We start from the raw sequence: 22,307 nt of genomic DNA, 5'->3' as shown, positions 1-22,307 counted from the left end.
ACAAGAAGGGGAGAGGGAGAGAATAAATAAGGGGATAAGGCAATAGAAGAGAGGCACGGAGGTTGGTATAGTTGATCCTGAGTATACCCTTCCTTACACATCCATACCCCACATTACAACATCTGACACATAACAGGTACTTAATAAACCCTTCTGGCTATTTGACTCAGGAAAATCACAAAATTGTAGTTTCAGTGTTGGAAGGACCTTAGAAGCCATTTATTCTAATAAGTGCCTGAATAAGAATGCAACATATGACCATTGTTAGAAAATGTAGAGTCAATCTATTATATTTTTGGAGAGTTCTTGTTGGAATGTTCATTTTATCAAGCCTAACGCTTCTTCTCTGAAACTTTCACCCACTGCCTAATTCTGCCCTCTGGAACTAAGCTGAAAAATGATCATCTGAGGTTATAGAAATTTATGAGCAAATGAGGCAAAGTGTTTCAGTAGAAACAGTAGTAGATTTGGAAACCTGACTTTGCTACTTACTACCTGTGTGACTTTGAACAAATCACTTAATACTTCTGGTTCTCAGTTTCCTCAGTTGTAAAAATGGATAAGTTGAATCAGATAAATTCTGACTTCCTTTCTGGTTCCAATTCTATAATTATATCTACCAGATTTTTTTTCTATAATCAGTAGGTTTCAGAGTGGGAAGGAATCTATAACTTATATGAAAAAAAATCCTCAAAGACAACCCAAACTCCTGTTTTTCATTTGGGACCCTAATTAATTTGGCCCCATCCAGGGAGGTAGTATGACACGGTAGAAAAAGCATTGAAGTTGGAGTTAGAAGTGCAAGATTCTGATCATGAATCTCCCATTTTCAATATATGCCAGATTATTCACTGTTCCTCAACTCCTTTAGTCACATTACTCCTGTCTCCTGGAGAGTTTATCACCTCTGCTTTTATCTCTGTGAAGATATAGAGAAACTTTCTTCTCCTGTTGATAGTATTTTAATTTTTTCCAATTACATGTAAAGATAGTTTTCAACATTTATTTTTGTAAGATTTTGAGTTCCCAATTTTTCTCCCTTCCTCCCTCCCTTCCCTTCCCCTTCCCAAGGCAGCACGCAATCTGATATAGGTTATGTATATACAATCACGTTAAACATATTTCCACATTAGTCATGTTGTGAAAGAAGAATCTGAACAAAAGAGAAAAACCACAAGAAAGAAAAAATAAAGTGAAAACAGTATATTCCAATCTGGATTCAGACCCCACAGTTGTTTTTCCGGATGTGGAGAACATTTTCCATCATAAGTCTTTTGAAATTGCCCTGGATCATTGCATTGTTGAGAAGAGCCAAGTCTTTCACAGTTGATCATCATACAATGTTGCAGTTATTGTGTACAATGTTTTCTTGGTTCTGCTCACTTCACTCAGCATCAGTTAATCTAAGTCCAGGTTTTTCTGAAATCTGTCTGCTCATCATTCCTTATAGCACAATAGTATTCCATCACATTATTATAACACAACTTGTTCAGCCATTCCCCAATTGATGGGTATCTCCTCAATTTCTAATTCTTTGCCATCACAAAAAAAAAGAGTTGCTATAAAAATTTTTGTACATGTGTGTCCTTTCCCTTTTTTATGATTTCTTTGGGATACACTAGTAGTGTTATTGCTGGATCAAAGGATTCACAGTTTAATAGCCCTTTGAACATAGTTCCCAATTGTTCTCCTGAATGTTTGGATCAGTTCACAGCTCCACCAATAATACATTAGTGTTCCATTTTCCCCACATCTTCTCCAACATTTATCATTTTCCTTTTTTGTCAGAGTTGTTTCTTCATTTGAAAACTGTCTGTTCATATCCTTTGACCATTTCTCAATTGGGGAATGACTTGTATTCTTATAAATTTGACTCAGTTCTCTATATATTTGAGAAATGAGGCCTTTATCAGAAACACTTGCTATAAAAATTATTTCCCAGATTTCTGCTTTCCTTCAAATTTTGGTTGCATTGGTTTTGTTTTTGTACAAACTTTTAAATTTAATGTAATCAAAATGATCCATTTTGAATTTCAAAATGTTCGATACAGAAAACATGTGAGTGAAAGATGTGAAATTGATGAAGTTCATATCAAATAGTCATCATATTCTCTGTATACTTCATGAAATGAAGTGAGGGCAATGGAAATTGAAAGTTTGAGGAGAGAGGAAAAGATTTGAAATGGGAATGGAATAGAGGGTCAACAAGAGCTGAATAAAAGTATTGTGGAGCATCAGTGAAGGCCTAGCTGATACCAGGTAGGTCAATTTGTAAAAGACTCAATCATAAAAATTTTTTAAAATAACTTTCTCTGGTTACATTTGGTATCCGGGAAGGGGATATAGGAAAATTAATGTGTGGGTAAAAATAATACTTGTAAATGTGGTCAAGCAAGAAATAGGAAAATTTCTAATGTTGGAAATTGTCATGGTGGAGTCCTGAGAAAATTGAGGGATTTTAGTGTTCTAGTTAGAGCATTAATAACATAACTGACCATGAGGTAGGCAGCTAGGTGATCAAGTAGATAGAACGCTGGGCCTGAAGTCAGGAAGACTCAGTTTCCTGTATTCAAATCTGGCCTCAGATATTTACTAGCTGTGTGACCCTTGGTAACCCACTTAACTCTTTTTGCCATAGTTTCTTCATTTATAAAATAAACTGGATAAGGAAATGGCAAACCACTCCAGTATCTCTGTCAAAAGAAAAAAAAAACCTAAAATGAGGTCATAAAGAGTTGGACACAACTGAAAAGCAACTGAAGAACAACCATGAGGTCCAATCTGAGGAGGGAGAAGTATAAAGTGAGAAACAGTTTGATAAACTGCTAAAGTAGGGAAGGATTGAGGGAATATGCAAGTCAATCAATCAAGTCAAAAGAATTTGTGTGGTAGGGGTGGGGGTGGGGGAATGAGGGTTAAGTGACTTGCCCAGGGTCACACAGCTAGCAAGTGTTAAGTGTCTGAGGCTGGATTTGAATTCACATCCTCCTGAATCCAGGGCTGGTGTTTTATGCACTGCATCACCTAGCTGCCCCAAGTTAAAAGAATTTTTAAAAGTGCTTACTATATGCCAGGCTCTGCATTAAGTGCAGCAGATAAAAAGACAAAGCAAAAACTATGCTGCCTTCAAGAGCTTACATTCCAACAGAGAGGAAAGCAGGTAAAAAGAACTAGTAATGGGGCAGCTAGATGGCGCAGTGGATAGAGCACCAACCCAGGATTCAGGAGGACCTGAGTTCAAATCCGACCTCAGACACTTAACATTTACTAGCTGTGTGACCCTGGGCAAGTCACTTAACCCCAATTGCATCACCAAAACCAAAAAAACTAGTTACAGAAAAATTATATGCAGAGTGAATAGAAGGCATTCTGAAAGGGGAGGCATGAGTGGCTGTGAGGACTAGGAAAGTCCTCTTGCTGAAAGTGAAATTTGAGTTGTGGTCACAATGAGGCCAAAACAATGAATTTAGTTTAAAAAGTTTGAAGGAATGAAAGGTGTGGGGACAGTCAGGAATTTGTGTTTAGAGATTTGGAGAGTTCAAGATCTTGGAGGTTAGTTCAGAGTTATATGAAGTCCAAAACATGATTGTGATGGTAGATGGCTGAAGTGGAAGTCATTGGAATTGAGGATGCCAAGGAGCTATGGGATTCAGGTATTAAAAGCAAACAAACCAAAAGAAAAAAAAAGACATATAAACATGAAGAAAAAAATTTAAACAAATAGTTTTATGGAAGTACATTTGTAAACACTAATAATTCCATCATTCTACAGCCATTTATCAAGTATTTTTATGTGCTAGGCACTTTGCTAGGTACTGGGAATATAAAGGAAAGAAACAAAGACAGAAAGAAAGACAGATAGAACAAGAAAGAAAGGAGGAAAGGAATGAAGGAGAAAGAGGAGAAAGAAAAAATGAAAGACTAAGAAAGTAAAGGAAGGGCAGAGAGAGAAGAAGAAGAAGAAGAAGAAGAAGAAGAAGAAGAAGAAGAAGAAGAAGAAGAAGAAGAAGAAGAAGAAGAAGAAGAAGAAGAAGAAGAAGAAGAAGAAGAAGAAGGAAGGAAGGAAGGAAGGAAGGAAGGAAGGAAGGAAGGAAGGAAGGAAGGAAGGAAGGAAGGAAGGAAGGAAGGAAGAAATTATTTCCCTCAAAGAGCTTACATTTTATTGGGGGAGAAAACATATAACTAGTGGGTCCTTGAGAGTGATGCACAGGAAGGCTTTGAACATTGACTTAGAATCCACATTTTCATGCTGTGTTACAACTGAAGCAATGATATAGGAACACTGGATTCCCAAGGAGGCATTTAAGCAGATGGGTATCAGGATGATGAGTTCTCAGCTATTTGAACTCTCTCATTCAGAGTTGAAATTCAGACACTGAGAAATGGCCTTAAAAGTAACTCCAATTGTCCAGTTCTTGTGTTGTCTCACTATATAAGAAGAAATGGTTTCATTTTAGTCACCTGTGAACAGACATCCTGCTTTGAGCGCATTTGAAGCTATATTTTGCTCCTATTGACAAAAAGACTTCCCATTTGCTAAAATTGCTGGACTGCAGAGGACCTGGTGGTGGGGGATGAAGATGGGGTAAAGCTGTAGAGCTTTTAGCAGACACTGTGTCTGGGAATAGATGGGAAGGGATTAAAATGGATCTTTTCAGAAAGAATGGGAGAAAAGCCAAGGATTTGTACATTTGAGTTCCCATTAGCCAATTAATCTCTTGCTGTGAAGCTTAATTTACTTAACCTTCCTAGGAATAATATGGTTCCTACATACCCAAGCGCCAAACAAATGGCCACAATTTCTTAAAAGTCCCACAGCTTTTCTAAAGATTAAAGTAGGAAAGAGTTAAGGGAAGGGAAGGCAATCTATCAAAAAAGAATTTATTAAATACTTACTATATATGTGCCAGTCTCTGGGCTAAGGCTTGGTGAAGATGCTTCTGGAAGTGCATGATGGAGGGGCAGTTCTTTACCTCCCTACTTCATAGTATTCATAGGTATTCTATGATTATTTCCTGTGAGCTTTCTTCATAGTGATGAAAAGTCTTTTAACTGACTGCTGAGCCACAATTGAGGGTATATAACAGAAGCTCCACTGGGGAACTGCTTGCTCTCTCTCTCTCTCTCTCTCTCTCTCTCTCTCTCTCTCTCTCTCTCTCTCTCTCTCTCTCTCTCTCTCTCTCTCTCTCTCTCTCTCTCTCTCTCTCTCTCTCTCTCTCTCTCTCATATCTTTGAGTTAGGATGATGAAATACTGAAAACCTCTAAATGACAGAAATCTCTAGGGAAACACCATTTGGTTATAATTACATGGCATCATTGCTTCTTCTGTCTCTGTGGTATTTTTTCTTTTTTGACCTTGCATAAGTGCAAATTAAAGATGACCTTGGGATCTTTGTGAAGAGTCAGCAAAGATCCAAGAACTAGAGTGTATGGCAGAGTCTGCTGGTAGCCATCTCAGTTGAGTAGTTTGAGGAGCCACCATAATCCTGGGGAGCAACTTGCTTAACCAGCCCTATAGTGAATCAACCCAAAAGTTGATCATGTCTTGCAAGTAAGGGAACAATTCATTTTTCAGCTACCATAACCCAAATAAAGCACTTGGTGGGAGAAAATGTTTATGGTAATCTCTTTAAGTTTGAGCCCATTTTCTTAAGGAACTAAGGTATAGAGCCAGAGTGATCTCTGGTTCAGGGAAGGAGAATATGTTTATATTTCTGTCCTTACTATATTTTCTCAGTAAATATCCCTTTTAAAAAGCTAATTGATGTTAATTATTTATCAAGGAGATGTCACCTTGTCAAAATGCTATTGGAGTTCAAATCACTGCTTATACTGAGGAGATAGTATTGTGAGGAATATATCAGATGGGGGTTCAAGAGCAAGGAGAAGAATACATCAATAGTTCCCATAGAATGTTCTATAGACACTCAGGATCATCCATTAGTCACAGATGCAGAAAGTCCATAGTTGTGTTCTTGCTTGACTCATATCAGGGGATCATAGAAAGTGGGATGCAGTGAGAAGCCAGGAACATTGGGTCTTTTCCTCTGTCAGCCAACAGAACACTGGCAGAGACTTCTGATCCTATCTGGTCTCAGCATTCCCATCATAGGGTAGAGTGAGTGGAACTGGTAGCCAACTCAGTAAGGAACACACTCACATTTCCCCTCATCTTTTCCACTCTGACCTTGATTTGTTCCCCTAGTCCAAAGCCCATGTAACTTCTTGAAAGGGGCAGGGGGAGGGAGCATCTGTAGCATTAGGAGGCATTATATGTTAAATAGGAATGATGCTCATTATTATGATAGTAATAATGGTACTCATACATTCTACCTCTTGGGGTATATGTGAGAATCAAGTCATTTTATATATACATATATATATATACATATATACATATATATATACATATATATATATATATATATATATATATATATATATATATATATATATATATATATAAAGGGCTTTGTAAACTGTAAGGTACTATGTATATGTAGGCTATTATTTCCCCCATATACTTAGAATTTAGGAAGCTTTTCAGTACTAAGAGAGATATGATTTAAAAATCATGGATTTCCCTGTCTCCTTCTGTGTGGGCATCTCTTGAACGTGAAAGAACCATTGATCAATTTTTTCTGCCTACTTTTATATACACTCTTGTCAGCACAGCTGATATAGCTGACAAATAAGCCTAGTGAGGTGACTAACAAATAAGCCCCATGAGAGTTTTAGGAACTGGAAGTCTTGTGGGCTGGTCAGGATGCTCTTGGCAGAAAGCATAATTCAAACTCATTGAAGTTTGGAAACTTCAGTCATTCAGTAGCCTTGGGTTATCCATGCAAGATGATGAACATGAAAGTAATCTGAGTTAGCTACTGACCACATAATGAAGAAAGAACACTCTTTTAAGTAGACAAGCCATGCGGTCAAACTTCATAGCAGATTGATACTGTTTAGTATGCAGTATACCTCACTAGCTTCTAGTGGCAGAATAGCCACTTTAGAATTTATTGTATACATTAATTTGACTGTGTAGTGATATACTTGTCAGACAAATTACTGTAGCTCTAATTAAAAGGCTGTCCTAAAGCCACCTGATTGCTGGTTTACATTCATTTCATTTGATTCTGATGTATTTGTGAAGATAAATTAGTTCTAATTTAGAGGTAATAAAATTTAAGGGCTGTGAAACCTCAAGGTTACTTGATCACAAATGAATGGGAAATAGCAACCACATACATGCCCAAATAAAATAATCTATATAGAGAGAGCTAAGGTGGAGATTCAGTAAACTGGAGCAGGGCTTAAACTTTTTCCACTTGTGACTCCTTTTTGCCTGAGAAACTTTTACACAACCTTGGGTTGTGGTATATAAAATAGATATACATATATACATAACTGTGGCCAAATTTTTCATGACCGCCACATTCAGTTATCACATGAGGTTGAGACTCATGGTTTAAGAAGCTTTGGGGGGGCAGCTAGGTGGTGCGGTGGATAAAGCAATGGCCCTGGATTCAGGAGGACCTGAGTTCAAATCCGGCCTCAGATACTTGACACTTACTGTGTGACCCTGGGCAAGTAATTTAACCCCCATTGTCCTACCCAAAAAAAGAAGAAGAAGAAGCTTTGAACCAGAGGCTCAGAGATTTTCCAGTTCCTTTTATATCAATGACCCAAGGGATGTCCTCAGGCAAAATCAAGATCAATGACTCAACTTCCTCATCTGAAAATGGATAATCCTGATTCATTTGAGCTAACTGTAAAGACTAGCCAATAGGAAGAGAACACTTTCATCTTATAACATCATAATTTTGATTGCAAATGAAGTGAGTTGGCTTTTTCTTCACAAAAAATAGCATACCATCATGTATCCTTAAGCAAATATAATTTGGTTTATTTGTTGTGAAGTTATGGCAAATGTGTATTTATTTGTATGTATCCTGCTTGTGTGTGTGAAGCACATACAGAACACTAATTACAATATGAATGCAAAGGTAGCTAGAGGTTATAATCAGGTAACAATACCAATTTGTACACTGAACATGGACCAGTGTTTCAATTAAAAATTATTGAATGGAGGGGAGTAGTGGGAGACAATCCATTAATTATGAATCTGTAATTGTTTTTTAAGGTCTTTTTGAGTTTTTCTTTTACCAGTGATTTGTGTGCCTTTAAATTACTATTATGGGGTTAGGATTAAAGTTTAAACTGGCCAGCTAAAATGAAGGACAGACACACCTTGAGAGGCAAGAGATAGAAACCCATTAGTCATGGCTGCTGCTTGAGTGGTACCAAAGGGACAGAGATTACTCCAGAAGTCCTCTCATTCAAGCCTTCACTCAAGCTTTCCCCACCCTCAAAGGGAATTTTCCATTGTTAGGTGGTGACCCCCCATCTGGTCACCCCATCTACCATCTGTAAAAGCTATTGTCTTTCTTTTGTTCGAGGAAATAGGTATATCAGAGAAGCATGTCTCTGGAACTCTCTCCCCTCAAGACTCCTCTTGAGGTCTCCTTTTTCTAGCATTTAAATAAAAGATTATTTTATTCTAATTGGATTTGTATGCGAGGGTATAATTCTTTTTTTTTTTTTTTTTTGGTGAGGCAATTGGAGTTAAGTGACTTGCCTAGGGTCACACAGCTAGTAATTGTTAAGTGTCTAAGGCCGGATTTGAACTCGGGTCCTCCTGAATCCAGGGCCGGTGCTCTATCCACTGCGCCACCTAGCTGCCCGGGTATAATTCTTTAAAGAGGAATACCTAAGGACCCTCACTACCCATTTCCCCCATGACATTAAGATTGGCTTATAGAGATGGGCATATTCACTGTTATGATTATTCTCTCACTCCACCTCAATGGACGAAGCTCAGATTCAAACCTAAGTTTTCTGATTGTCATCTAGGTAGTCTTGCCACTATACTACACTATACTTAAATTTGATTTGTGTTTCAGTCTACAATGATGAAGTAAATGGGGCATATAAAAGTTGACCACTGGTTCTAGAGAGGGAAGGCTGCTGGTTTGTACTGAAAGGGATGTAGGACAAAAGTCATTGATTCTTTTGCTGGAAGATATGTATAACAAAGGCATGAATGCAAAAAAACCAAACAAATGCCCCCCAAAACAAACAAACAAACAAAAAAGGTGGGAATTGATGATCATTCTGGTTTCACATAGACTTTGGTACTTGCCTCTTGGTTCATTTGCATACCAATAAGGTAGCATTATGGACAGTATGGGGAATTTCATCATTCCTGACCTGACCTGATGTTCATGTTTAGTCATTTTCAGTTGCGTCTGATTCTTCATGACCTCATTTAGCTTTTCTTGGCAAAGATACTGGAGTGCTTTGCCATTTCCTTCTCTAACTCATTTCATTTTATTTTATTTTTTAAAATTTTTGCAAGGCAGTGGGGGTTAAGTGACTTGCCCAGGGTCACACAACTAGTGAGTGTCAAGTGTCTGAGGCTGGATTTGAACTCAGGTACTCCTGAATCCAAGGCCGGTGCTTTATCCACTGTGCCACCTAGCTGCCCCCTCTAACTCATTTTATAAACAAGGAATTGAGACAAACACGGTTAAGTGACTTGTCCAGGGTCACATAGCTAGTAAGTGTCTGAGTCCAGATTTGAACTCACAAAGATGAGCCTTCCTGACTCCAAGCCCAATGTTCTATCCACTGTGTCACATAGTTCCTGTACATTTGGGGGGAAGTATAGTACCCTCAAATGAGCTTTGAGAATGCAACTTGACAATCAGAGACTTAACAGGCACAAAAAGGAATTTTCTAACCATAAATCTGGGAGGCAGAAATGGAGTTAGTATCAAGAGAAAAATGATCAAAAGGAAACCTAATCTTAGCCCAGGCACTTCAAATAGCTTTGACTACATATATGGCTTGATATTAAGGCTTATAGTACTAGGCTACACACTAAAAGCTTCACACTAGGTTGCCCTTTTCATGGGGAGATTTACTAAGTGCTGCACCCTAACAGGTGTCCTTGAGGAGGCAAAATCAGTGAAGCCTAGTAGATAATAGCAGGGAGCAGTTCAGTGATCACAAGACCAACAAAAATGTCACCAAAGTTGACTCAAGGGAAATTAAAAAAAAAAGATCAGAAGAGGACACAATACACAACTAAGAGCAATGTGATGATAGATAGCATCAGAGAATATTAGCAGCTCCACAGTATCAGAGGTTTGAGCAGTACTGGATATGTCTCCTGTGCATGTGTCCTTCAAACATGGGCCTTGGTAACACACTTTCCTGGTATGTACTCCATGCACGTCTCTTGGTCAGATGCGCTCCTATATGTATGCCTTCCGTATATACTTATGAATGTTCTCTGTGGTTTTGTACTTTCTCACTGGTGATAAGACAACCCACAAGGAGGTACTCTGAGTGTATTGGGAGAACTTTTTATGCCAATCACTTATGACTTTAGCTTTGAACTAATATATACTTTGGTTGGTTGGTTAAAGTAAATATATAGATGGGGGATCATAAATCTGAGTTGGATTTCTGAGGGCCAGTGTATAAAGGAGGACCTTGGTATTACATAGCTTCTGTGATTTTACAGAGCCAGGTCCATTGTCCACAGTTCACATCAACAATTGGTTTTGGTGTTAGACTAGAATCACTAACAACCTCTCAGATAGGATTGCTTATGTGACCTTGAGCAGGTCCTTTAGCATATTTCTTTTTTTGCCAAAAACTTTATCAGATTAAAAAAAACAAAGACCCAATGGACTTTTATTCTGAAAAGACTCAGGATTACTTTCCATATAGTAGAGAACGCTTCCTTTATCTCCTTGGTCTCGAAACTTCCAATTTGTTAACCCTGAAAATCATTCTTAACTTTTCACATATAAAAATTATAGTGTTTACGATATTGAAAGGAATCAGAAGAAATGTTTTTTTTTTTAATGTAGATAGCCTTTCCTCCCCAAAGAAAACATTTATCTAATTGTAATCATTGGTGCTCTTCAGAATCTGTGTATGATGTAAGGACATGAGAAGTGTCAAATTGTGTCAAAGTGATAATCCATCCTCCTCAGGATGCTAGCCTTGCCAGTGGCTTCAAGGGCAGGTTTAGCAGTAGGCATGGTAAGCTGTTCTTTATGCAGCTAACCAGAACAACAACAGGAATGAAACAATAATGGCAATGTCTTGCATTTACAGTGCTTTGAGGTTTACAAAGTACTTCTCTTTCAATCACACAGTGAGTAAGGTAACATACACATTCATACTTCCATTGCACTTTAAGAATCCAGAGAGTTTCAGTGATGTTTCCAGAAGCATACAGTAGAATTTAAATCCTGGTTTCCTGACTACAGGTTCAGAGTTTGTTCTCCAGGACCATACTTCCTTATAGAACTCAAAAAGTCAAGAACTCAAAAGCTGTTGCTCAAATATAACCTGCCTTATTCTTCATAACGCCTCTTCTGATTCCCTTCATTGTTAGTGAGCACAACTTCCTGAAATAGCCTGATAATTACTGCACTATCTTCCAGTTTTTCTTTGTGGCTTTTTTTTTCTATCACATTGCATGTACGTAATTAATGTTTGTTTATTTGAATTGAGTTGAACCTTGGATTCCCTTTATTTATATCCATTTATATTTATTTATTTCTATTATTGGTCCTTCATCCCTATAGCTACCTGATTTACTTAGTTCTTGCCAGAACCAGTTTCTAATCTCAACAATTACAACCTCCAGGAACAATAAATTCAACAAGCATAATGCTCAAGGGATAAAGTAACATTTCCTTTTATTTTTTCTCTTGAAATTAGCTCCTTAAAATGTTTTGCACGATTGCACATGTATAATCTATATCAAATTGTTTGCCTTCTCAAGGAGGGGGGAGGGAGGGAGAGGGAGAGAATTTGAAACTCAAAAATTTTAAAAACAGATATTAAAAATTTTTGTTTACATGGAATTGAGAAAAATAAAATAAGGAAGGAAAGAAAAGAAAGTCAGTGAAACATTTAATGCACAGAAAAGAGAAGGAAGAGGGAGAGAGAGACAAATAGGAGAGCATTGAAACTATTGTATTGGATTCGTTATACACTTTAAAATATAAGCTATAAATAACAGAAGTTCAAAGTTTCAGATTTAATACTCTTTCTTTTTCTACATATGGAAATATTCATGTTAGTGTTTGTCAAGTTCAGAATAACAAAAAATACAAATGACCAAATCTTAAAAAAAAAAAGGCAACCTAAATCTATCCCCATTGTTGTCAAAATCAGCAATTTCCTTTTGAAGCTAAATATGCTAAAACAACCTCAAAGTAAAAGAAGTGGTAACCAGAAAGCCATGTATTTGATTCTGAAATTTGTATTTGTATGAACATGGTCTTTCCACTAAAGTCTACTGCAATGCCTTATCATAATAGATGGAGGCAACTCTGAGCACTTGAATGCTAAGTCACTGGAGTGGAAACCCCAAGACAGAGGTATCAAAGGCAATGCCTGGAGCTAATGTGGCCTACAACACTCCTGAATGCAGCTCAATCACATTAAAATTAAATTGGGAAATATTTAATGAAATTTAATCAAATAGAAAAAATACAAAAACCCCTATGGATAATGTTAATATGTAGTTTTCTAAATTAATATGTAGCCTGCAGGGATCCTATGTTGGGCTTAGTGGCTCCTGTTTCTTTTTGAGTTTGACATGATTGCTCTAGGAGATACTACCAAGCAAGAAGAGGTCTCAGTATAGGCTCAGTAATAGACTGTTTTTAATCCAAAGAACAATTTAACCAAGTTCGGAGAAATCCTTCCCCAGGTTTACTGAGAGACTGAACAGTAGCTCTCAAAGGCCATTAAGTGAAGTTAAAACACCACCTGTATTGGTGGTGGAAGGGTATCCTTTGATGAAATCACAGATTTCTCTTAAACCAATTGAAAACAAGCAAAATAGTTAGATTAGTCTGTGTATTTATTTTCTACATCCTGATTTATAGAAATTGTCTTTCCAATTAGAATATAAGCTGAATGAGGATAGGTACTGGGTTTGTTGGGTTTTTGTCGTAGTCGTTGTCGTTTTGTTTTGTTTTGTTTTGCTTTTGCTTTCTATTCTTAGTGCTTTGATAGCACAGTGGACCTAGATGGCTCTGGAGGAGAGAGTGAAACTGGTGATATTGCACAGCCCTGCCTCATTTAAATCCAATTCACTGCAAGACATGATATCACCCCAATGTCTTGTTCCTCTTTGAGAACAAAAGACAAACAACAACAACCCTGGCATATAGAAAGTACTTCATAAATGCTTGTTGATTTATTGATTAGTTTTATATCAATGTTCTATGTGACTCAATATAACTTCTGGTATCATATTTTATTTTGGCAGAAGACAAATCCAGATTAATAGGTTTTTTTTGTTTTATTTTGTTTGTTTTTTTGCAGGGCAATGAGGGTTAAGTGACTTGCACAGGGTCACACAGCTAGAAAGTGTCAAGTGTCTGAGGCTGGATTTGAACTCAGGTCCTCCTGAATCCAAGGCCAGTGCTTTATCCACTGCACCACCTAGCTGCCCCCAGATTAATAGATTTGTTTGTTTGTTTGTTTTTGGTTTTTTTGAAGGCCAATGGGGGTTAAGTGACTTGCCCAGGGTCACACAGCTAGAAAGTGTTAAGTGTCTGAGGCCAGATTTGAACTCAGGTACTCCTGAATCCAGGGCCAGTGCTCTATCTACTGTGCCACCTAGCCATCCCCAGATTAATAGATTTTAAATAGTGTTTTCAAAAAATCTGAACCTGTTAGTCTATTAGTGTGGGGAGCTCTCAGTGTGTAAACACTCTCTTTACCCAATACCAATCAACAAATAGTCTATAAATTATTATTATAAAGAGCACTGAGAAGCTAAATGACATGCCCCATTGTCACATAACAGCTAGATGTCAGAGACAGGACATAAGCTTGTTGGCATCTTGGTGCTAAGGCAAGCAAGCCTCTTATCTGTCACACTGCCTTCAATAGTTATTCTTGTTACATTAAAACATTTTTTAAAAATTTAAAGCCCAAATCAATAGCCTGCTTCTTTCAAGCAATAACTTAATAAGCTCCAGAACAATAAAAATTCAGGATGTAGTGTTAACAGGCACTAATCTAGATTTTTTCAAAATTCCACCTTTTGTCCGGAGCTCTGGATACAAATATCATGAAGGCATTCATTACCCATTTTACAAACTCGGAAAATATCAGCTTCAATAACAAAATCAAGGCTAATATAAAAATAGCACATCATATAACTGTGTAGGCCACCTTCCTAAGATGGGGAGCTTTGCATTTTGTCTGAAAAGCCAACAAACCCCTTAAGTTTGTAACACATTGGTCACCAAAAATAAAATATTATAGAACTCTGAAGTGTATTCTATGGTTAGCATAACATGTTAATTCTAGGGCCTATTAATAACGAAAAGAGCTCCTCTCATAGATTTGTATGGAAAAAGGGGGTATCACACACTAATTCTCCAAATGAGTAGAGACCTCATGCCATCTTTCTTTCCCCCCACCCCTCACAACACTATTCTGAAAGAGATAACTGAAATGGGTATTTTACCCTATACTAGGTTAAATTTATATTCATATTAATTTTACTTGGGGAATTTCATGAATTAATGAGCACATTCTGTATCTTTAACTGGTTTAATTATTTTTTTAAAATCAGAATGCCTGCCTTTATCAATCATCTTTGAACTAAGAAGTCTATTGGTTCCCCATTCCATTAACCCCATCCATTCAAAACTTGGGCAGCTAGGTGCTCCAGTGGATAGAGTACTGAGCCTGAAGTCAAGAAGACCTGAGTTCAAATGTGGCCTCAGACACTTATTAGCTATGTGACTCTGGGAAAGTACTTTAACTCTGTTTGCTTCAGTTTTCTCATCTGTAAAATGAGCTGGAGAAAGAAATGGCAAACCACTCCAATATCTTTGCCAAGAAAACTCCAAATGGGATCATGAAGAGTTGGATAAGACTGAAATGACTGAATAATAAAAACAAATCCCAAACATATGCAATCCCAGTCTTTTTCCTTCTCTTTTCTCCCTTCCCATTGTTTTTAAATATTGTTTAGTTTTTAAATATTGTTTAACATAGTTTGGCTCCCTTCACACTCTTTCCATTTTACCCTCACAGAAATTGTACATTCTATGGAAGATACTTTACACTGTGTTGTTTGAAATTTTATGGGGGTGGGGCAGCTAGGTGGCACAGTAGATAAAGCACCGGCCCTGGATTCAGAAGTACCTGAGTTCAAATCTGGTCTCAGACACTTGACACTTAATAGCTGTGTGACCCTGGGCAAGTCACTTAACTCTCATTGCCCCGCAAAAACAACAAAACAAAAAAAAGAAATTTTATGGAGGTGCCCATCTTTGTCCCAAGTTTTAGGGAAACTTAGCTGGGGTTTCTAATATATTGTTACTTAGAAATCAGAGGCTACTGCACCAGTTTTGGGCATTAAGCATTTATTAAAGCATATTAAATATTAAAATTAGTAAAGAGAGAGCACATGGCTCCAAAAGTTCAGAAGCTCTACATACCTAGGATGGAGGGGAAAGAGAGTGGGTCGTGGTTGCTTCCTTCAGTGTTCCGGGCCAAGAGAGTGTGAGAGAGCATAAGCTCCCTGTGGTCTGGAGGGGAAGTGGCCCTTACACACTGCTCCAAGCTAATTGGCTAGCGTCATTCAAATCTGTTGGTTTACTGGACTTGAGGGTGGTCCATGAGCAGTATATACTGAAGTCAGAGTCCAGAGGACAGAACCTCTGGAGGGAAAGGTTTTCAGGTAGGTATGGGTTTAATCTCTATTATCTCTATTCACAGTTCAAGGTCCAACCTAACTGACTCTGTACTAGTCTTAAAAGGTCAGGCAGTTAGACCCTCTAATGGGGGGGGGGGGTCTCTGGGATCCCCCAAACCCACTATTTTCTCACAACCCCAAGCCACTCCATTCATTGTTGTGTGATCATTCTCTCCTTTCTCCTGATATTCTCAGGCAGGGGGAGGAATAAACACATCCCCTTATTTCCCCACTGACACTTCTAGACCACCTCTCCTCCTTTGAGGTTCACCTTATCAATCTCTATCACCCAATCCAAATCTTTTGTTTACTCATTTAACCTTTCCTAAGTCAGTGTTTAGAAAACTGTCTGGCACACAGTAAGAACTTCATAAATGTTATTATTGATGCTGATGCTGATGCTGATGTTGATGCTCTGTCACCCTTTCATCTATCTATTCATGGTTCTAACCCTAGAGTTAAACAGTCCAGCAGCGTACTCTCTGTATCCCTTGCCTACCTTGTCCAGTTGTAATTCATATTCTTCCAGTAATTGCTTCCATATTATACACAACTCTGTATTTTTCACCACAGTTATTGAATATTTATAGGCAAAGTCAGACCGTCATTCTGACTTGGTCCTGTTTTCTAACTTGACTCAGTCCTCAGGGCTGCAAGACGCAACTTTAATTGTTTCCAGATTGGCTTTTTATCCTACTTCCCTCAATAACTCTTCTAAACTTTCTCTTCTCTTCTTTTTGTCCTCCAGAATATCATATTCCAAACCCTCTGATCCTTTAATGTTGAAGCTGCTAGGTCCTGAGTGATCCTAAGTGTTGCTCCTTGATATTTAAATTGTTTCTTTCTGGCTCCTTGTAGTATTTTCTCCTTTACATGATATTTCTGGAATTTGGATATGCTATTCCTTGGAGTTTTCCTTTTGGGGGGTCTCTTTCAGGAAGTGATCGGTAGATTCTTTCAATGACTATTTTTTCCTCTGGTTTTAAGGCAGTTCTCTTTGATGATGTCATAAAATATGCTGTCCAGGCTCTTATTTTGATCATGGTCCTCAGGCAGTCCAATTATTCTTTTTTTTTGGTGAGGCAATTAGGGTTAGGTGACTTGCCCAGGGTCACACAGCTAGTAAGTGTTAAGTGTCTGAGACCGGATTTGAACTCAGATCTTCCTGACTCTAGGGCCGATGCTCTATCTACCCCCAGTCCAATTATTCTTAAATTGTCCCTCCTGGGACAATTATTTTTCTGAAGAGGTATTTTACATTTTCTTCAATTTTAAATTCTTTTGATTCTGCTTTATTTCTTCCTGTTGTTTCACTGAGTCATTAGCTTCCATCTGCCCAATTATGATTCTTAAGGAATTATTTTCCCCAGCCAACTTTTGTACCTCCTTTTCCATTTGGCCAATTGTATTTTTTAATGAGTTGTTTTCCTCAGTCAATTTTTGTCCTTCTTTTTCCAAGCTATTGACTCTCTCTTATATAACTCTCATTTCTTTTCCCAATTTTTCTTCTACCTCTATAATTTGGTTTATAAAATCCTTTTTGAGCTCTTTTAAGAGGGCTTTTTGGTCTTGATAACAATTCCTCTTTGCCTTTAAGTCTTCATGTGTAGGTGTTTTCACATTGTTGTCCTCCTCTGAGTTTATGTTTTGATCTGCTCTGTTGCCATAGTAATTTTCTATGGTGAGGGTTCTCTTCTGTTTCTTATTCATATTTTAGCCTCTTTCCTGCCTTTTAAAGTTGAGTTCTGCTCCTGGGGTACAGAATGCACTGTCCCAAGCTTCTTTTGCTGGGGGCCAGGGGTTGAGTTACCAGCTTTCTGCTTTGAGGCCTCAATTTCTTGTAGCTTCCTCAGTGCACTGCAGAGGCCCAGCTTAATTGGACTTGTTGAGTAGCAGATATCCAGCTGGAAGATTGCCATCTGCATTGGGGCTGGAGGCCTCACAACTGACCTGCTGTGCCACTAGCTTGCTGAGCTAGGACCAAGGGTCCTCAGCTGCTGATTTGTGCTGTGACTGAGAGCCTTCCACTGGCTTGCCCAGACACCCTCTACACTGAGCTTGTGCTCCCATTTTAAGCAGATGAGACAGACTTTTCATGAAGATCTTCTAGGTTATCTTAAGATGGAAGACTGTTTCACTCAATCTTTTTGCAGGTTATGCAGCTCCAGAATCAATTGAGAGACTTAATTTAATGTTGTTTCTAAGGGAAATTTGGGAGCACTCGGGTAGCTTCCTGGCTTCATTTTGCCATCTTGGCTCTGCCTCTGGAATTCTTCCTTTCTTTTCTCAAGCACCCTATAATACCTTCTCCAGCCTCTCCTCTCCTCTCCCTTTCTCTAAAGAAGCCATTCTACTTTAGTGAGTGCTTAATAAAGCCTTTTCACTGACTAAAATAACCAAGAGAGTAGAAACCATCTCCATCTTTTCTCCACATTATGTGGTAGATCCTTGTAAGTCTTTATCCATCCTCTAGTATTACAGAAGACATAGCCCATCTTGTCAAAACTAATCACTCTATGTTTCCCCTTGATCCTTATTTTCTTCTGACTTCTCAATTTGTTTGCCCCATTACTCTTTCCATCTTTCCCCTCTAATTTCTGATTTCTTCCTGTCTGCTGACTCTTTCCCTGATGCCTACAAATATGCTTTAATATGCTTTATTTGACCTAACATAACTCTTCTCTTTCACTGCCAGACTCCAAAGAATTATCTAGATTCATTACCTTCATTTCCACATGTCTTAGTAACTTCTCAAATCTTTATACTCTGGAATCTGATCCTACCACTCTTCTGAAACTCCTGTCTGCAAGTTCACCTTTAACTACTAAATCCAACTACCTGCTCTCAGTTCTCATCCTTGCTGACCTATCTTTAGCTTTTGGTGTCATCTTTTCCACTTGAAAACTCTCTCTCTCCTCTTACTTTTGTAACAAAGCTCTCTTATAGCACTCCCTTTACCTGTCTGACACTTCCTTTTAAGTCTCCCAATACCGGAGCATTCATTTAATTTAATGAACTATTCATTAAATACCTACTATGTGCTAGGCACTCTGTTAGATGTGGGGAATCTAAATGTAAAAGGCAAAAACAATCTCTGCTTTCAGGAGTTAATAGTTTACTGGAGCATGTGTGTTGGAGTTGTGTGTGTATATGAATATCCAGATAAATTAACATCATACATATAGAAGTGAATATATAGTAATATCAGAAAGGGGAAAGAGAAGAATTATGAGGATCAGGAAATCAATCAATCAAATCACAAGCATTCATTGAGTGTGTACTATGTGACAAGAAGTGTATTAAGCTCTGGGGGTACAAAGGAAAAATGAAGCAGTCACTGCTATCAATGAGCTTATTTTTTTATTATTTTTTTTAATGTGTGGGGCAATGGGGGTTAAGTGACTTGCCCAGGGTCACACAGCCAGTAAGTGTCAAGTGTCTGAGGCCGGATTTGAACTTAGGAACTCCTGAATCCAGGGCCGATGCTTTATACATTGAGCCACCTAGCTGCCCCATCAATGAGCTTATTTTTTAATGGGTAAGATATGATATGCATTTGATGTAGATACAATGTAGCCCTTTAGAGGGGAAGGCTTTAGAAGGGGCGGGGGGGGGGGGGTTAAAGTAAGAAGTGGGATAGGCAAGAAAAGCCTGCTGCAGAAGGTGCTGCTTGAGATAGCTTTCTGTGTGTGTGTGTGTGTGTGTGTGTGTGTGTGTGTGTGTGTGTGAGTGAGAGAGAGAGAGAGAGAGAGGGAGAGAGAGGGAGGGAGAGGGAGGGAGAAAGAGAGAGAGAGAGAGAGAGAGAGAGAGAGAGAGAGAGAGAGAGAGAGAGAGAGAGAGAGAGAGAGAGAGAGAGAGAATATGAATGAATTGGGGTTAAGTGACTTGCCCAGGGTCACACAGCTAGTAAGTATCAAGTGTCTGAGGCCAGCTTTGAAGTCAGGTCCTCCTGACTCCATGGCTAGTGCTCTATCCACTGTACCACCTAGCTGCCCCATTTGAGCTAGCTTTTGAAGGGAACTGTGGATTTCAAGAGGCTAAAGTGAGGAGGGAGAACATTCCAGGTATGGAGGACAGCCAGTGCAAAGGCATGGAGAAGGGGGATAAAGGGTCATGTATAAGGTACAGCAGGTACACAGAGAAGGGACTAATATATAGGATTAGAAAAGTAAAATAGGAATAGGATTATGAAAAACTTTAAATGATAAACAAATGAGTCTATAATTGATCATAAAAATAATAAGGAGCCATTAGAATTTATTGAGAGGAAGAAAGTGACCTGGTTAGATTTAAGAACACCACTTTAGCAAATCTGTGAGGGATCAGAGCAGAGATCCATTAGAGAAGGGAAAGACTTGAGACAGGGACACCAAATAAGAAACTACTGTATTAAATGATTTCATACGTATAAAATATAATCATACATAATTTCACTTATATAATTTTGCTTGTCTTCTCAATGGGTGGAGGAGGAGCTAGAGAGAGGTAAAAGTTTGGAATTGAAAGTTTTTTTTAAAAGTTAAAATAATCATTTTTTAAAAAGATATATTCCAATAGTGCAAATGAAGAGTGATGAGGTCTTGAACTGGTGGTTGCTGTGTGAGTGGTGAGAAGGGAACATATAATGAAAAATGGTTTTGAGATTGAAACTACAAGATTTGGCATTTGATTTGATACATGAGAAGAGAAGAGTCATGATGACATTGCTGTTATGAGCCTGGATGATAGAAAGGTGATAGTGCCCTCAACAGTAATAGGAAAGTTGGTAAGAAGGGAGGTTTTGGGGGGAAGGATAATGAATTCTCTTTTGTACATGTTGAGTTTGAGATGCCTACCAGACACACAGTTGGAAATACCAAATAGGCAGGTGATAAAATGATACAGGAGCTCAGCAGAGTAGACTTAGACATAAATCTAGGTGATCTGCATAGAGATAATCAAATTCATGATAGCTGATGAGATCATCCAAATGAGTGTAGAAAGTAAATTAGAAGAGGGACAAGGATAGGACAATAAGGAATGCCCACAGTTAGGGGTGAATGGTATGGTTGAAATTATAGCAAAGGAGTGGTCAGACAATTAGGAGGAGAACAAAGAGAAGAGTGTCACCAAAAAGAGAGAGGATAGAGTATCCAGAAGAAGTTGGTTAGCAAGTGTCATTTGTTGCAAAGGAATGAAAAAAAAATGTTTGATAATTAAGAGATCATTGATAGGGGCAACTAGGTGGCACAGTGGATAAAGCACCTGCCCTGGGTGCAAGCTGAGTTAAAATCCGGCCTCAGACACTTGACACTTACTAGCTGTGTGACCCTGGGCAAGTCACTTAACCCCCATTGCCCCGCAAAAAACAAACAAACAAAAAAAAGAGATCATTGATAACTTTGAAGAGAGCAATTTCAGTTGAGTGATGTAGTCAAAAGAGAGATTTCAGAGGATTTAGAAAAGAGTGAGGAGAGGAAGTAGAGTCAACTTTTTCTAGGATTTTGGCTGAAAGAATAAAGAGAAGATAGCTAGAGGGCATGGTAGGATATAGTGATGATTTGATTATTTTTCTGATTGGGAATGGGGTAACTTGGACATATTTTTAGGCATCATGAAAGAACCTAGTAGATAGGAAGAACTTAGAGATGAGAGAGATAGGGGCGGCTAGGTGACACAGTGGATAGAGCACTGGCCCTGGAGTCAGGAGGACCTGAGTTCAAATCCAGCCTCAGACACTTAACACTAGCTGTGTGACCCTGGGCAAGTCAATTAACCCCAATTGCCTCACAAAAAAACAAAAGATGAGAGAGACAGGGACAGGGACACACACACACAGAGAATATGACATTAGAATAATTCACTGGGGAATTTCAATCCATTTGTGGTTTCAGCCTTTGGATGGGAGCCCTAGAAACTCCTTATATGTGTGGGTTAGATAGTCTGGTTGACCTATCTATTGGAGGTTCCTCCTAAATGAGAGCAGCTCCAAGGACACAGCAGTGGGATTCCAAAACTGGCGATGGAAATCCTAGTCTTGTTTTGGCTTTGGTCTGGAGCCTTTCTAGTTTTCAGGATACTGAAAGACCATTATTTTAAAAAATAATTCACCAGTGCTGATTGGCATTGAGGCTTACCTAGGGGGAATGATTTAACATTTTGTACTCTTCCTGTCAACAAATGCTATGGTAAAATGTGGCTGGGCCTTTGGGTATCCTTTGAAGCATTCAATTTTGATGTAACTCTCACTCTGGGGTTCTCCACAGTGATCTTAAAGTTCTCAAACACAAGATTCTGGTTAAAGGATTTGGTGAAGGGGGTGTCCATCAGTTGGAGAATGCCTGAACAAATATATGAATGTAATGGAATATTGTTGCACTAACAATTTATAATATCAATATTGTGAAAAACATCTTCAAAAGACTTTAAGAACTATGACCAATGCAATTTCTAGCCATTATTCCAAAGAATTAGTGATGAAACACATTTTTCTTTCCTAACCTGGAAGTG

Source organism: Dromiciops gliroides, chromosome 4 (assembly GCF_019393635.1).
Source record: "Dromiciops gliroides isolate mDroGli1 chromosome 4, mDroGli1.pri, whole genome shotgun sequence".
In the NCBI taxonomy this organism is placed as follows: domain Eukaryota; kingdom Metazoa; phylum Chordata; class Mammalia; order Microbiotheria; family Microbiotheriidae; genus Dromiciops; species Dromiciops gliroides.
The sequence above is the reverse complement of the archived record's forward strand: the minus strand, read 5'-3'. Positions refer to the sequence as shown.